Source organism: Eulemur rufifrons, chromosome 29, assembly GCF_041146395.1.
Source record: "Eulemur rufifrons isolate Redbay chromosome 29, OSU_ERuf_1, whole genome shotgun sequence".
Lineage (NCBI taxonomy): Eukaryota > Metazoa > Chordata > Mammalia > Primates > Lemuridae > Eulemur > Eulemur rufifrons.
In genome coordinates, this window is record NC_091011.1 from 6,085,757 (window position 1) to 6,102,141 (window position 16,385).

Below are 16,385 nucleotides of genomic sequence, written 5' to 3' on the forward strand. Positions count from 1 at the left end.
AGTAATGTCTGAAAACTCTTATGTTTTGAGACAACTAAAGGCAAAACCTGACCTTACACCCCTACCGTGGATCTTGTAATAGGGGGAAAAGAAATACTACAAAGGACATTATCAGGTCAGCTGACACAACTGGTAGAATATGGACCTAGATTAGATACAAGTATTTTATCAATATAACTTTATGAATTTGGTGACTGTACTGTGGCTATGTAAGATAATACCCCTGCTCTTAGGAAAGACACATCAGGGTATATAGGGGTAAGGGGCCATGGTGTATGGAACTTACCCACAACTGATTCAGAAAGAACATATGTCTACGTATCCAGGAACTTTTCACACATTTATAACAGCCTCCTTGCCTGTCAGGCTTTCTGGCTGGTGCAGGCATGGATTGCTGATTGTAGCCTTCAGAAAGCTAGAAGGTTCAAAGCTTATACACTTGTGAGAAGTTGTCCCAAACTGAGTTTTCTCTTCTCTAATTTTCTTTTGAGTCCTTTGTCTACAATAGGAGTCTTTTGTGTTCCTTTCTTCCAGGAATCTAAGGTTCTTTCGCATCCTTCTCTCTTGATTTTCGTCTTAGAGGTTTCTGAGCTTGGAGCAATGGGCAGAACTTTTACGGAGGCCTGTTTCAGTTGCAGGGAAGGATGACCTTTCCACTAATAACATCTGTCCAAGGTGGGGAAAACCACTGCTAGAAGAGCTATAAAAAGGTTCCTAAAAAGGGCTTTGGCACAATCCTGCACATGGCTTCCAAACCTTGCCCTGCGCTTACCAGCTACTTGACCTTCAGCAAGTTACTTCACCTCTTGGAGATTCAGTCTGTACAATGGGCACCTCCCAGTGACGGGCCACAGTGGGAGTTAAATACAAGGATTCATGAATGTTTTGCACCAAGTGCATGCTAAATGAAGGCAGGTTATTGTTGTAGCTGTTTTTATAACACCAAGACCCAGAAAAAGACATAATTATTATTGTCCTATTTGCTTTATAATTTTGACCCGGTAGAGACATTAATAATCATACTAAGGACAAGGGCTTCCATTAATCCAGGAGTCCTTCGAGAAGTCACTACGCTCTGAGTATGACCTACATCAACTCTCAAGCGCGCGTTATTAGCCCATTTCAATCCTAGGGACACTCAGGCTTGGCAGCGTTAAGAAAAAATGAAGGGTGTCCCCGCTCCACCCGCACTCCAATACTCACACACAGATGGGGAAACTGAGGCTCAAAGAGGCGAGGCCCAAGACCCGGCTGGCTGTGAGCAAACCCAGGTTTCCTCTTCCCAGGCCAGGGACTGCCAGCCCACCGCAGAGTTCGGGGCAGCCCCAGCTCATCCGTCCAGTCCCTCAGCTGCGCCCAGTTAAAGGATTTGGACTGTGCAGTTAATACTTTCTGAGTTTCAAACAGTTCGCTTACAAATTGCCTTTCGGACAGGTCTGATTGGTCTTTCGCTGGCGCGGCCGCCTGAGCCTCGCCTGTCGCGGTCCGCGACTGGGGGTCCCGCGGGGAGTAGAGGCGGGGTCCCCGCGCGCTGGCCCGCGGCAGGAGCCTCCGGGAGGGTATGGCCCCCACGGCCTTCGGCCCGCGCCCCCGTGCCACGCCCTGTGCCCAGGCCGCGGCTCCTCCCGCGCTGGCGGCCGCCGAGCGGTCCGGGCGGCGGCGGCGGGAGGAGGAGCAGGAAAAGCGGCCGGGGGAGGAGGCGGAGGCGGAGGCGGCGGCGGCGGCGGCAGAGGCGGGGAGGGCGGGCGGAGCCGGGCCAGTTTAAAGCCCATCGAGGGGGTGGGGAGGCCGGGAGGAGGCAGAGAGAGAAGGGAACTCCGGCCGGCCGGGCGGGCGGGCTCGGCGCTCGGAGACCCGGCGGAGCCCAAAGTTTCCGCGCAGTCCCTGGGCGGCGGCGCGGGACACCCAGGACCGTCCTGCGCGCCGCCCTTGCCCCACGGGGACTCGCACCCGCCGCCGGCCGCGCCGAGTGTAGCCGGCAGCCACGCGGAGGCGGCTGGGAGCCGCGCCGCGGCAGGTACGGAGTTGGGCGGGGAGCGCGGCGGCAAGTTACTTTGTGGTCGGCGCCCCGGCGGGCCGGGCTGGCCAGGCGGGTCCCCGTGCCGTCATTGTCTGCGCGCTGGCCGGCCCGGCCGGGGACGCCGGGCCCCGCGGAGGCGCGGCGGGCGGAAGGGCGTCGCCTCCGGGCGGGGGGCTCCGGCGCCCCGGGCCCGTGGCGGGCGGCGCTCGGAGGCGGGACCGGGGCTGTGGGCGCGCGGCGGAGGCGTCCGGTCGCCCCGGCGAGTTCTCTGCTGCGTTCCCGACCCCTGGGGGGAGGTGTGGAGCCCGAGCGGCGCATTCTTGAACCATCTTGTCAGACGCCGCGGGCTCGCGGGCTGGGGCTGGAGCTGGGGCGGGGGCTGCGGTCAAGGCCTCGCTCCCAGGGGCCGCCCCCTCGGAGGGTGGGCGCCAAGGCGCCCCTGCAGCCCCGAGTGCTCCCGCTGCGCGGCGGGGCCGTGGCGCGCCCCGGGGCGGCCCGGGCAGTGGTGCCACACACTCCCAAGTCCTGAGCCGGCCCAGCGTCGGACGGAGGATCTTTTTTTTGGGTTCTGTTTGTGACCCGTTACCCGCCTCTGGGGCCTAACACCAAGTTGAGGGCTCGCGGATTAGCCGCCCGCCAGCCGTGGAAATGTGATAAGAGCGGTACCGTTTGCAGAAGGAAATTTCTGATGCAACTCTCTGCCTTTGCTGATTGCCTCTCCAAACGCCTGCCTTGGCGACTGCCCTCGAGCATGTGCGTTATGGAAATTAGGGGATTCTTTACTTTTTATTGTGTTCGTTTTTTCTTGGGATTGGAAGAAACACGAACTTTTTGTCGTTTGCTTTAACCGAAACGTTGGGTAATGTAGGAGAGCCACAGGTGATTATCCAGGGTCCCGGATCTTTACCATGCATTTGAAAGAAAGTTTTCTTGCAAACTTAGTGCCGAGTTTCATTCAAGAGATGCAAAAGTAAAAGACCAAAACAAGTAGCGCTTGTGAGTAAATATGCGTTATTGCACAACTTTCTTGTTGCTGCTGTTCAAAAGGCCAGGCCTAGAACACTTTGTTTCTGAAAATGCTGATTCAGCCGTTTGGAGCCCCCGAGTTTCAGAAATGGTGGTCTATTTAACGTTTTGCTCAGTTTTACTAAGAACACATGTTGTTAGTGCAGCAACAGGCGTTGACTAGGGTTTACAACACAATGCTGGTAATATTTTAACAAGAGTTGACCTAGAGTTCTTCTCTTTCCAGGAGGAAAGATAGACAGAATCTAGGTTTCCACAGCAGAGGGAATTCTGGCTATGGCAATGGTGAAATGTCTTTTAGGAGAACATTTTAAGTAAAAGCCCTGAGACCAAATGTATTTCCAGGAATGACTCTAGATGTCTAGGTTTTTCTGTTAAAAATCAAAACTCTAGGATTACTGCACATAATATTTGAGTTTTACTGGGAGCACTTAAAAGAGAAGGGCTGTACAGGCCAATCCCCAGATTACGGGGAGGGAATTTGAGGACAGACAGAGTTACACGCCCAGCAGGCATTGCTCCTGTAACTGAGAAGCATAGGGACTGATACTTCTGTAGCATTTCACAGTTTACAAGGCGCTTTCGAAAGCCTTGTTGCTTTTAATCCCCTCTACAGCCCCCTGATCCCCATTTTACAGGTCTGGAAACCAAGGCTCAGGAGGTTAATTGGCACGCCTGGGGTCATAATGCCAGCAACTGACAAAACTATCACTAGAGCGTGAGCTTTGGATTTTTTTTTTAGTCTTTCATGTTTTATGCTTCTGCAAAAGTACATCCACCTCTGAAAGAGAAATGGCATGAAGCAGGTACATACAGCCTGCCAGTCTTACACTTGGAGAACTGGGAGGCTCTGTGATGATAGTATCTAAGTCCAGTGGCTCCTAGCCTTCAAGATCAATGCCATGTTTTGAGGCCATTATCGATTATTTTATTTTAGTCCACTCACTGTTTATACTTAAATACACATTTATTTTGGGAAGAAACTTGAATATCCATGAAGTCATGAGTTTGATATGGTAGTTATGTTTACTGTAATTAAAATAGAAAAGCTGCGTACCCCTAAAGTCATCTACTGCGTATCACTCATGGTCTGTGCCATTTTGGGGGCAACGTTAGACTGGTGGAAATGCTTTTCATGTGTGAACCAGGAACCTAGAGCTGGGCAGGTTCACATCAGCTACTTGTCTAGGGCTTTGTATGGTGGTGGCCACCAGGATTGGAACCCAGGGCAGCCCTGGCCCAGTTACAGTGACCATCTCTGTGTTCACTCAGCCTCTGATGCAAGAAAAGAACAAAGGCAGAATCTAAGAGCTAGCTCAGAACTTGATTTTGATGATCTATCTAGGTCTGAGACTTTATAATGTATAGAAACCAAACTCCTGCTGGAACAAAGACATCTATTGTACCTTCAGCTTCATCGTACAGCTGTAGACATTCTTGGTTGGTATATCTGATAAAACCTAATGCTTTAAAGGTGGCATAATTGAAAGAACCCATTTACTCAGAATTCTGTCCTACTCTTAACTGTAGGGGAAAGGGAAATCTGCAGGATGGTAGAATGTGTTTGAGCTCATATCTGGGGTTAGATTGCCAGCCTGTGAGAAGTCAGAGCTCACTGCAGGGGGTTTGGTCCTGTTTCCTGGGAGGAAAGCCTGTACATCCGCACGTTTGCTGCATAATCCCCGTGTCTGTTTCTCAGTCTGTTAAACTTACGTGGCATTGCATGGGCGTGTGAGGAGAAAATATTTGCCTTGTCTTTCATTTAAGTAATCAATCGGTCATTATGTTCAGAATTTAAATAAATCTTTTCTGCTTGTGCAATTTTTTTTTAAAACCTGTCTTATTTTTTGCTTAACTGTAGAAGTACAGAAGTATGGGAGATTAAGGATGAGATGAAGGTAGTCAAGCTACTTGGTAGGTGAGCCTTGACAATCAGGTACTTTGGGGACCTGGGGTACTTTCTTCAGGGTCTGCACACTGATGGGTGTGTTACTGATCCGATGCATCAACCACTGCTGGTATTTAATCTGTGTTAATATTGTAGCTCCATGTTTCTAGGGAGCTGTATCTGTTCTCCCTCCTTCCTCTTCCTGGCTGGGGCACCTTTGCTGCGACTCCTCCCCACCCCCACCAGGAGCACTCTTGAACTGATCTCTGAGGAATGAGCTTTCCTGCACGTATGTCTTTGGGAAGCTTTTGCCCACGTTCCTGGTGATCACGGGGCCTGTTAACTGTAAGGAGATAAAAGCAGGCAAAGCTTAAAACCACCCGCTCACTCATGGAAAGGCAGGCTCTTCTTTAATGATGGAATGAAAAATGGTGTGATTGTCCTTTGAGATGGCAACAAAAAAACCCATTTCCTAGGGTTATCAGAAATAATTTCAGAGGTAGAAATGAGTGGTTCTGATTTTTTTTTTTCCCTTTTGGGTATACCGACTCTAAGGAGATTTTCCTTTCCCCTGTCCTAGGATATTAATATTTTTTCCACTATCTACTTTCCATATGAATGTTGGGGAGATTCTCCTTCATCGTCCAGATCTCTAATTTGAAGAGCTTGTTATTTGGCTTGGCTCAGCAACAGAGTGGACTTTTTGTTGTTGACCCTGGGAATGGGTGCTGGGGAGGTGTTGCCCCTCCCCCCATGTTGCTTCCTTTTTGCTTTGTTTGACCAGGGCAGCAGCCAACATTGACAGTTCCAGGCACACTGCTTCGGTTTGACTCCTGGTTGTACTATTTATTAGTTTGGCCAGCCTGAACAAGTTGACTAACCTCATCTGTTTAAAATGAAAGGTGTAAGAGCGTTTACCTCTGAGGGTTGTTGCGAAGGCAGGGTGAGGTGTGAGTTGTGTGAACGGTCACTGCAGTGCGTGGCATGTGCTGTCTTCTGTGGCATTGTGTGCAGGCACTTTGCACAGTCAGCCTTGTCTTAGAGCAGTTTGTGCACTTGATTATCCTGCTTTCTATTATTAATAATTTGTAAGTTCTGCTAGAAAGGGGAGCAGCTTTTTGTATTTTCATCTTCCAGTGCTTTGCACATGTTAGATGCACAAAACCCTGTTGAATTGATCTGAATGTTCTTTGAGTAACAGTCACTGTTAGTAAGAATCCTTTTGTTGACTATGTTTAGCATGACAGTTTGAACTCCTCACAGGTAGGACTCTAAGAGCAAAGATAGATGGTAGACTGTAGACTTCACTTGGCTACAAACCATTTGAACCAGACTACAGTGAAGAGCAGATGTAAAAAATTGGCTCTCTGTGACCAGGAGCAAAAGATGCGAAGACCCCTGTAGTGCACAAGCTCCAATGGGCTGCAGTGTTAGGTGTGCAGAGAGACCTCTGGTCTCCAGGCCCGTGGAGCCTGTGGCATTTGTCTTAGGCCCCTGTGGTTGGTGTCTGGACTATACAAAGGCACTTATCCCAGCTGGGACTGAAATGAGCATGGACTGCTCATCCTGGACGGGCTGATGTACCCCTGAGATGTGGCTCTGAGCTCTGAAGTCCTGGTAGGGTTTTGAGCCAGGTAAATGGGATCAGGCACCAGCACCTGCAGTTTTGCCTATTAACATGGGGCTTGTAAAGCCACTTGGCACAGAGAGAGCTCAGTATGTGTTGGTCCTTAATCCTGGTCCTGAATCATTAATGTCACCTCAACTAATGCAAGGTAGGGGGCTGGGATCCTTGTGTGCTGTTTCAGTGCAGGTGGAGCTGTGCCATGGGCCGCTGTCTGCCTGTCTCTGTGAGCTGTGTCATTTTGGGAGTTCCACAGGGGCCTCTGAAAAATGGGGGACCATGAGGGATGGCTGAAGACCCACCCTCTGTACCTTCTCCTGTCCTGTCATATGGGAACCCATGGCCGAGGAGCCTTCAGGGCCACTCACTACAGGCTGCCTGGGCCCCAGTGAAACTGCAGGTCCTCACTTTGCTGTAAATGGGGCCTTGGGTTTACTTAGTTTTTTAGCTTTCATCCCTGGGCATGTCTAGGCAGTAGCTTCTAACCTTTTATAAGTAAAGAACCCTTTTTAATAGAAAACCTTTTAGAATACCACATAGTTCATAGTAATAATTTAGGATTCCATGCTCTAAGAAACTCATAGTGACCAGAGGCTACCAGGAATTGAGTGACTTTTATCCTCAGAAGTTTGTACTGTAGCCCCTGCCTAAGGACAATGCCTTGCACTGAATCTGAGGCCTGCTTGGGAGTGTTGCTCTTAGAGAGTCTTCACATCGGATGAGAGGTTGAGCTGGGCAATGTCTAATGCCTTCTAATTGTCCTGAGGGCCAGTTCCAGCCAGAAGCCACCTCGCTCACCTTTCTGCCCTGGCAGTGCCACCCTGACCCAGCACAGGCTGTGGGCGTGTTACCTGAGGGCCTCCAGGTGCCTGTTCTAGGGTGCTGTCTGCTCTCTGCTGAAGAAAGTTGTGTGCATCCCACAGAAACCCCTAGATGTTCCTAGAGAGATGAGAACATTGAGCACCCGGGCCTGCATCTCCCTAGAAGTGTGATGCACCCCCCGAGGGATAAGTCAGAGAGAGGGGTGTTTGGCTTCCTTATTGGATCATCCCTTAACCGCAGGCCTTGCCCGGCCGTCTTCCCACTGCAGGGCCTGCAGGGCTCTGAGTGGGTGCAGCTGCCTCTGTTCTGGCCCACCCCCCACCCCCCCTTGTGGGGCACTGTCTTCCTCCTATTCTGGCCTGTTTCCACCACATGAGTGTCTCTTTTCTGTTCATCTGAAGGGTCACCTGGCTTTCTGATTCCTCCACACCCAGGGTAGACTGTTGTTAAATTTAGTTTGATTTTTTAATCAGAGTGATGTAGGGATGTAGTTAAAAGATCAGATAATTCTTCAGAAGTAACTAGGCTTATCAGCAGATTTTTCTGTATAAATCTCCATATTTCTAAACAGAGGTCTAAATATTGCAGTTCCTGGCAAGCTGCCCCTCCTTCTACCCTCACTCTCCCAGAACACAGTTTTTCATATGATTCTTTGAGTTCCCTTCTCAGAAGGTGAGGCTCATGCTCTGTCGTCCGGTCCCCCATCCTGTGCCTACTCTTCTCTCTCCGTCGTCTCTTCTAGTACAATTGGCTCTGTCTGAACGCGACTTTGGGGCAGTTCCCGAATGCTGCTCACAGCTGAGCCGTGTAGTATACTGAGATAACTTCTGTTATCTCCTAGGACATTTTATTTTTGCCTGGAGTTGTTTTTGCTTAGTTTTTAAAATGTACTTACCACTCTCCCCTCCAAAGTTCACAGTTGTGCAAATCTCCTTTCCGATGCGCGTCGGAAATCTGCCAGTCTTATCTTTTGGAAGCAGTCTCTCTTGTGTCCTTCAGCCCATGACAGGCCGGTCACTCTGGAGGCTCCCGCACAGCTGTCGTCTTGGAATCATCCTTCTGCATCGTCCTGGGACTGCCCTTTGGCCTTCTCTTGGATCGCATGACTTTGTCTTTCTTGGTATATTCCCAAAATTTTGTGGAGGACATTCTATAAAAGCTTCCAAAAAAGAGGTGTGTGGATATAAATTTTTTGAGAACATTTGTGTCTGGAAATGTCCTTATTCTACCCTCACAGTTAATAGTTTGTCTGAAAATGGATTTCTATGCTGGAGGTAGTTTTCCCTCAGACATTTGAAGGCTGCCGTTGCTGGTAGGCAGAATGGGGCTGGGAATGGAGATCATCCGCTTCTTGGTTCTTTGTGCAGAAGAGCACCAGAATGTTTTCCTTGTTTTTTATTTCGTAATGTTGGGAAGCTGTAGGACATTCTCTGTGTCTTTATTCTGACTTCTTTGAAGATGTGTCTTGTTTGGTCTACATCTTTTGTGGGGTATGTTGAGGGCTCCTAAAGCTGGAAGCTCAAGATCCTTTGGGTCCCAGATATGGTTTTGAATTAATTCTTTAATTTCTTTCCTTCCATTTCCCTCTTCTCTCTTTCTAGAATGGCTATTATTTGGTTTTTAGCCACCTGGACTGGTTCTCTCATTATTTTTGATCTATATATGTTGTGTTGTTTTAGGTTTTGGGATATATCCTCAAACCTTTCTATTGGATTTTCAGTTTCTATTTCATTTTCAATTTCTAAGGACCTCTTTATTTTTCATTATTCTTTTTTTTTTTTTAAATAGACTTTAGAGCAGTTTTAAATTCACCGCAAAATTGAATGGCAAGTCCAGAGATTCCCCAGGTATCCTCTGCACCCCACATGCACAGCCTGCCCCCCTATGTGACTGCTGTATGTTTGTTATGGCTGATGAACCTACGATGACACATTATTGACCCCCAAAGCGAATATCCCTTTTTTTAATGGCATAATATTCTTATTTCATAGGCATAATATTTTCTTTTATCTCATTTAGAGATACTAATTTTTTAACTTTTCTCTCTAGTTTTGTCTCTCCAATTTTTAAATTTTGTATTTCCTTTTAATTTTTCTGCTTGTTTGTGTCTGGCTTACCTGGAAAGCGGAACCTATGGCAAAAACTTGTGTGCATATGCTTTAGGAAGGTGTGCGAGTCTGGTGGAGGGAGGCCGGAAGGAGGATCCCAGAGAGGCTACAGCCTGGAACTGAGTGAAGCTGAGGGCTCCACGCGTGGGGCTGGCTTGTGTCAGGAGCTCCCAGTCCTCAGTATAGCCCTGGGAAGGGGGTCAGGGTGGAGGCTCTGTCTCCCTTAAGTGCTTGTCACCATGGGCCAGGGGTGCATCTGGGTCACCCTGTTGCATGCCTGCGGGTGCTGCGTGCGTGTGTGCTTCATGGTTCCTATGCAGGCTGCAGGGGTTTGGGGGGCCTGGGTAGGAGGAGGCTCTGCAGCAGGGAATGGCAGTCCATCAAGGGAGGCTGGACAGAACTGTGGACGGGGCCCAGGGAGGTGTAGCTGACAGCTCATGGGGTGTCTGTGGGAAGTGTCTATCCTGTGCCATTTGGCCCCATCTTTCATGATAGAGGCCTTGCTTAGATGTCTGCAGCCCTTTTCTCTCCACCCGCTTTGAAAAGCACATTGCTCAAAAGCCGACCAGGGCCCTATGTGAGTGGGGGCTTCATGGCCTCTGTGGATGGACACCCATTTGCTAATTGTGGGGGCACCTCTGATGCCCATGCCTTTGGATCTCTTCTCCTCGGGTCGGAGGGAGCCTCTTTCAGTTTCCTCAGAGCTGGTTCTCTGGCAGCCGCTGGGGACGTCGGTGTGATTCACATGGCAGCTTGCAGTGGATCCACTGTTTTCAGTCTGGGACCAAAGGCTGGGCTGTGCCTCCTAATGAGATCCAGAGCCCTGTCCCCGTTTCCAGAAAAGAAGCCCTAGTATTCACCTGGCCAGTGAGTCGGGGAGAGGACCCGGGGCCTGGCTGTTCCCTAGACTTCTAGTTGATCCTCTTGTCTTGGATCTTACCTTTCCCTTTTTGAGAGGTAAATGGTGGTTTTAATTCCTGGGGCTTTCTGGACTTATACTGAGTATATCAGGCTTCAGCTTCCCTTTTGGCTTAGCCTTCAGCTCTTTTGCATTTGCAAAGTCAGTTACCCTTTGTCTACTAGCTTTTATGCCTTTTAAAATATTCTTCCTGTTGTCCTAGCAAAGCAAAATGTGTGTCCGGTCAGTCGTTAGGCACAGACCTGGCTTTTCTGGATTCCTCATCCACCATTGGACCATTTCTCCCTTGCTCTTGCCACATCCAGGAACAGTGGAGACCCCTGTTTTTCATAGGGTTGAGTGTGGTGGGAAGCCCTCTGTCCTGTGCAACCTGTTGTTCTAGCCCTGGAGACTGCAGGGTGGGTGTGATGTTCAGGCAAAGGAGTTCACTGTCCAAGCTGGGAGCGGCAGGGCAGGAAGGCCCAGGAACACCCGAGCCACCACTGCAGAGGTGGGTGGAGTCACCTTGTCAGAACCGCAGAAAAATCTCGAGTCTGGAAGGAACACAGGATTCTCCCTGTCAGTAACTTGCTCTGGATTTTGGGCAAGTTACCTAATCTCTCTGCACTTTGATTTCTCCCTGAATCTCAGGGTTGGATTCTGTGCTTCCATCTCCCGTTCGGTACCTGTGATGTTGACTCTGCTACATCTCCACTGAGCGGGTGCCTAGTTAAAGGGAAAAACTGTGACGCATTTGGCGATGGGTGTGCTGCCTCTCCCGGAGCAGGCCAGACCATTTGTAGTCGGCCCAGACTTGGAGAAAAGCTTGTTACCCTTTGTTTTGCGTTGAACACTCTGCTCTTGGCTGCTCTCAGAACCTGCCTCAACTCTGTTTTCCTTTGATATGATTTAAAATATTGGAATTTCATGGTGACAAGCACCTTGGAGCTTCTCCCTGGGGTGAATATCTGCAGTTTCTCCAGCCTCCTCCTCTGCCATTAGGGGACCTGAGCTGGCCTTGGAGCACACTGGATTTGAGTAGCTTTTCTGCTCTTCTGAACACTACTGCGAGGGGGTTTTCTCAGCTCCCTGCCCCCTTTGTGGATGTGAATGCAGTATAGTGGCTCAGTTTCAGAATCCATTGTCCACAGTTGAGGGTTAGTGTTCTTACTGCCATCTACAACTTCTGGCTTTTCCTACGTGTTCTGTGCTAGAGGGGAGTGTAAAATCTGCTGCTTACCGGTTACTCTGCGGCCTTACAAAAATAACTTAACTCCAAACCTTCTTTTTGCTTCCTTTGTTGCAGGCGTGTGTGTGTGTGTGTGTGTGTGTGTGTATAAAGTGACTCACACTAGCACATAGCAGATGCTTGATGTGTAGATTTATTATTTTCCTCCCTAACTCTCAGTTTACATGGAACCCTACTTTCTCCTTGACGTCCAGCAGCGTTATGCCTGTGGCTTACAGAAAGAACCTCTCCCTGCTGGTTGTACTTGCTCTGACATTTTGCGGGGGGAGGCGTGAGACGACAGCGATCCTGGAAAACCAGAGCTGGCTGGCCCTGGCGGCCACACGGCCCTACACCCTCCCTTCCCCCACCCCTGCAGGTGGGGAGAGCGGTGGTGCCGGTGGCATGTCTGACTTGCGGTGGGCCTGAGATTCCCCCCAGCCCCGGGCTCTGTATGTGGTTTAACGGGTAGACATGGAGGACTTTCGGCATCATGAGAATGGCCAGTGTGTGTGTCCTTGCCCGTCAGCGCGGAGGGGGCCTGTGGGGGAGGAGAGGAGGCGATGGAGGGAACAAGGGGTTCTTCAGGGTTGCCATGAGAACCAGGGATCCGGGGATTGGGCAGCAGAGGGCCCCCGCCGGGCTTTGGGGCGTGGCCGCGTCACATGGGTTTGGTCCTGGGATTCCTGTTGTGCACAAGGACCGGGCGCAGCGTCCCTCGTCCTCCGCTTCTCAGGAGTGCCCGGTCCCTTGGAGGCTGAGGAGTGTGGTCGGGGCAGCTGGCCGGCTCGGCGGCAGGGCCTCCGGGCACCTGCGCGGCGATGGGGGTGGGTGCGAGCGGGCGCGAGCGGGCGGCGGCGCGGCATCCCACCCTTGCCGGCATGGCTTCCCCGGAGGCGGCGGGGGCCCGCTTTCCGTGTTAGCGCGCGTTCGGCCGCGGCCGCGGCAGCTCCGGCGCCCCCGATTCGGGTTTCTGTGCTGCGGGCCCGGGTTGGGGTGGAGCCGTGGAGCGCCAGCCCCGGCTGCGTCTCCGAGCGCTGTCCATGCAGAGCGCTGTCCACGAGCTGGGCACTGCGGGCCGGGCCGGAGCCGTCCCCGGCCGGTGGCGCGCACGCAGCGACCCCGTGCGGCCGATGCCGCACTAGCCCGGTCTCCAGGTATGCAGGTGGGCTCCGCCGGGGGTGACGTGTTGGGGGCGAGGGGCGACCCCGTCGGTCGCTGCAGTTGGTGGGCAAGGGCCAGCTCTGTGAGGCCGAGGCCGGGCCGGCCGGGCGCGGCGAGGGGGACGGCTGGTGGCCTCAGGCGCGCCACCCCGCAGCGCGCTGCCGGCTCGTCCGCAGTCCGGGATCTCGGGAGCCTCCGTTGGCGTTAGCTGTAGGACAGCATTATGTAACCATTTTTAATCTTAATTGTTGAATATTATGTAACAAGTAATAACTGTACCCTCATAAACCTGTGATGAGGACTCGGTAAATCTGATCCCTGGTCGCTTAGCCGCGCGGTGGGCAGCGGGTGTGGGAACCAGCTGGGGAACGAACGGATACGGCATCCGGGCAACTAGACCTTTTTTCTCTGTTAAAAACAGAATCCCAAGGCCTGCCTGGTACTTCTTTTAAACCTTGATGGCAGATAGTCTGGTATAAAAAACGCCTTGGATAATACATCTTGTCACATTACGTCTTTCTCCATTAAAACCTCCTACTCCACCGAGGGAGCGTTATCAGACAATTAGCGTGCACGGAATGATGAAGGTACGGGCATGGATTCGCGTTCTCGGAGGAGTTCAACAGATTGTCCGTTCGCACACGCAGGACTCCCTTGCCCTGGCTCTTGAGAAAAACAGTCGGATCGCCTGTTTTACACGTCGATTGTCTCTTGGTCAGCTGCCATTTGTCCGTTGACGACGGGAGTTCCTGCCAGGGTGTTGATAGGAGACCTGTGGGAGGCGCTGACACACAGGTAGCTTTTGGCCGCAGGCTGCGGTCTGAACGAAAGTCTCCTTCCTAGCCCAGTTCCTCATTGTTTTCATTAAGTCTGAAAGGCACTGACTGCAGGGATTTTGGCGTGTTGGTGGCCAGGAGGCTCAGGTACTGCCGTTAGTCTATTGCTTATTGCATCTGTTCTTTTGCTTTCATAGTTTGCTGGGTTGTCCTTGGCTTTCCCTCTTTGCCCTGGGCCCTTGTGCTCAGTGTATTTAGTGGGAACAGGGGAAGTGGTGGGCAAGGGGAGAGGGGTTTATTGGGATTTTCTTCTCCTCTGTCACTCCAGAGAAGAAAGGTGGTACAGAGCCCTTGTTTAAGATTTGGGGTGCTAAGCAACCATGCATTGAAGCATGGTTTAATTGTGGGCTAGGGTGTGAGTGCATGATGCTTAGACTACAGGTTGGACCCCTGTTTTGCTACTTGCTCCTGCACTTGGACTCAGGAAACAGGGATGATAGTTACGTTCGTAGGGTTGAAGATGGTGTATACTGACTGCTGAAGAACGCAGTGTATGGTGTTAATGGTAATTGCACTAGTGTTTAGAAGGAGGTGAGAGAAGTTCTGGATTTGGAGAATAAAAATGTGAGTTATTTTTAGTGTTTCCTAAGGATTTCCATCACCAGTTACTTCTCCAGCCATCATGTAATTACCACCCCAGAACTGGGTTTCTGAACTTTAGAGAACACTGCATCTTTTGAATTTTGGAGTGTGGTGACATTTAAGCTACAGCCTAAATTCACTGACATTCAACCCTTGTGGTTCCACAAAAGCTAGGCAGCTTGTCGGAGTATGGTACTTGTGACTTAGTAAGAATGTCTTCGGAAACTGGCTTAGACTAGAACAGTTTTACCTTCCTTTCAGGCTTGGGAGGCTGCACTCTAATGATGCCCAGGAAGGAGAATGTGTAGGGAAGACCAGGGTTTTCAAGATGTGACCTCTGAACCACCTACATCAGAGCCACCTACCTCTCCATGCATATCCTCAGGCCCCTCCTTCTCAGATCTTTCAGGGCTTGAGACCTGGAATCCCACATCTTTGAGAAGCACATCAGGTGATTTTTATGGGCAGAATGTTTGAGAACTGATGCTGTGTGTACTGGGCCTTTTAGCCACTGGGCTTGATGATTAGGTTAGCAAATTGGCAGCTCCCCGTCTGCCAGAGTTAATGCCTAACTGGAGGATCAAGGGCAGACTGAGGGGTGGTGTTGAGGCAGTTTGAACCCTGCAGGCCCTTGGAGGTCTGGGTGCGTATGTCAAAAGAGGCCTTTGTGTGGGCCTTCTTGTTTCTGTCTTTTCCATCAGACTTAAAAAAGAATTTGGCCCAGTCCCCAGGGTAAACCCAGATCCCCCCAGTGCAGGACACTGAGAAGCACATCTGGCGGTGGGCATGGCCACACTTCACATCCAAAATTGGTGCGATGGACCATATTTACTCATATTTCATAGGATTCACCAGTTGGAAATGACCCACAAAATCCTAACACATCCTGAACCCTTCCCACGAAGGTTTATTCTGATTTATTCAGAAGTATTCCCCTTCCCTTTTCCCATGTGGAGTGGGCTTTGCTCCTCTCAAGGCTGGTAGTGGTTACATTAAAGGGGCAGGAAAATGCTGAGGTGTGGCCAGGATTGGGGGGCCAGAAGACATTTATTGGATCTATTTGCTGCTTCTCTTCTTTTCTCAGCCTCCTTTGGCATATCTCTCCAGAACATTCCTGGTCTGTGGAGAGTTGCCTGCAGGCATCTGGAATAGTCTTAGCTGAACTCAAATGCCCCAGGCTCAAATCTGTTATTAAGGAGAAAAGGAAATTCTAAATGTAAATGCTACCTTTGGGTCACCTACAAATAATTTTTCTCCTTTCCTGTGCTATGTCTGGGAGCCAGCTTCTGAGTGCTATCAGCGTAGTGCTGGTGGCTCAGGAATGGTTATTTGCCTTTGCCAATGGTGATCATGCAGCTCTGAGCAGTTGTTCAGCACTAAAGCGGGATGAGAATGGCAAGGAGTGCTCCGGATGGCTTTTGACAGGGACCCTTCCCATCATTCACTCAACAGGTGTTTGAGGAGCCTGCCTGTTTCCTTAGTCTCTTCCTGCCACACTTGGATGGAAAATAATGAAACTTGCCTAGGGAGGGAGGGTGAGTAAAAGGATGGCCTACGTCGATTAGACAATGGTGATATTGATGGTTTTCACTTACTTATTTTCTTAAAGGGGGCTGCCAGATTTCACTTCTGATGTAAGTTGAATATTAACAGTGTCTGAAAATAGTGCTTTTTAAGCGTTAATATGTATGTGAATCTCCTAGAGCTTATGTTAAAATGCAGCTTCTAATTCAGCGTGAGGTGGGCCCTGGGGTTCTGCATTTCTGACCAGCTCCCAGGTGATGCCTGTGCAGCAGGTCTTGGTCTTCATTTTGTGTAGTGAGGTCTTAATATATTTCTCCTCATTTTATCTTTAGTTTCTTTTTTTCTAGAAATTCTCTGAAAAAGACATTTTATCCTATATGATCTATTATTAATAGTGCTATTCCTTAATCCAAGAGTTTTCACCAGGAGTGTTCCAGTGATTAATTAGCCCTACATTGTTGAGTGACATTCTTCAGTTTGTCCATACTTTATTCCTATGACAAATATTTGCACAGTATTCTGCTTTGACATTTGCTTGGATTCCTGTGGGTTTTATTCAGTAGTTTCTCTTTTGTTTATGATGATGGAACACTTTTAGAAAGGTTTGAAACCTTTTGAATCTTGAACGGTTTCGGAAGCTCTACCTGCCTTTCTTTTAAGAATGT

The 16,385-nt window shown here is 50.1% G+C and overlaps 1 protein-coding gene across 1 annotated transcript in view; it reads left to right on the forward strand.

Moving 5' to 3' along the window:
* Positions 1 to 1,823: 1,823 nt before the first annotated feature.
* GRB10 (growth factor receptor bound protein 10) overlaps positions 1,824 to 16,385 on the forward strand; it is a 179,587-nt gene continuing 165,025 nt past the window's right edge. The window contains exon 1 of the mRNA XM_069462633.1: positions 1,824 to 2,017. The gene's annotated coding sequence lies outside the window, so the exon portion shown is untranslated. The remainder of the gene's footprint in view (positions 2,018 to 16,385) is intronic.